This window comes from Aplysia californica, unplaced genomic scaffold (assembly GCF_000002075.1).
Source record: "Aplysia californica isolate F4 #8 unplaced genomic scaffold, AplCal3.0 scaffold01080, whole genome shotgun sequence".
Lineage (NCBI taxonomy): Eukaryota > Metazoa > Mollusca > Gastropoda > Aplysiida > Aplysiidae > Aplysia > Aplysia californica.
Window position 1 is genome coordinate 89,395 of NW_004798350.1, and position 1,348 is coordinate 90,742.

Genomic DNA, 1,348 nt, shown 5'->3' on the forward strand with positions numbered 1-1,348 from the left:
GGGGGCGGCCCTTATTCGTACCTTAATGTAGTTCTTATTCTCTTGGACTGGCTAAGGTTGCAGGTTCAAATTCCGTCAGGGACCCGACGTTGTGTTCTTGGAAAAATCATTTTACCAGAATGTTCCTCGCTTGATCCACGTCTGAATGGGTACCCGGCCATAGACAGCGAAAGATCTTGTCAGTTTGTGAGTGTTTGAGCACGTGCAATTCGCAGCTTGCACTGTATGCTTCCCGGGAAACTGAGAATGTTTCTGAGTGTTCTTGGGTCTGCTGGGAGTAGTAATGACAATAAAGCACAGTGAAACGTTTAAAATTAGTTCTTTACTTTTTCTTTTACTTTTCTCCGCCGCTTATACCCTTTTGGGTGTCGCGGGAAGAAAGAGACGTCTCTCTGTCGCCTGCCGGAGAGCTTGGGTCAGGGGGATGCCGTGGGTGGTTAATGTTTCCCTGACTCCATCTATCCAGGTCTTTCTCGGTCGCCTTCTAGCCTTGTGTCCGTGGAAATTTTTAAAATGTAGGCACGTTGTGCTGGATGGTGTGTTGGTAATCGCATGAGATGTCCCAACCATTTGATTCGTTGGTGTTGGGTGTGATGCATGACATCATTAGTTCCCACCATTTCTCAGACTACTGAGTTTCTAATTTAGTAAACAGACAAAAAAAAATGACCTCAAACCCCCGACCCCCACGTTCGGAACACCCATCGACAACTGGTCGCTTTTAATGACAAGCCGGCTAACCCAGGTTTATGGAGGTTTCCAGAAATCTTGACCGACACCAAAAGTGAGCATTGCCCTACCTATAGGAGAAGTTTGGTTTCATTGGTGTGTATATTTGTTTGGTTATAGAGAAAACTCTCCTTGTCTTTTAAAGAAACTGAACAAGGGGCAAAAATGTTACCTTTGATTTCCTCAAAACAGCATTTTTCGGGATAGACCCCTTGTGCTTAAAAGCGACCAATTAAAGGCCCTTTATCATCAATAGACCGTTTGTCCGCCCAAAGACTTGACTTTGTGCTGTTCAGGTCATGTAAAACCCGATATCTTTTGTTGACGTGACAAGCTTTCTTTCTCCTTGCTCACATCTGTTTCCATTGACCTTCTCGACATGATGGAGAAGTTTGCACACATTTACGTGCATGCTTTTGTAGAGAGTACTTGGGCGCGGAAAGCAGATTAGGGTCGATAATGATTTACAATCTCGTTTTTGTGTTTTTTCTGATATAATGGATGTGTCTCTTTGTCTGTTTGTCTGTTTGTATATCTGTTTGTTTTTCTGTCTGTGTGTCTGTCTGTCTGTCTGTCTGTGTGTCTGTCTGTCTGTCTGTCTGTCTGTCTGTCTGTCTTT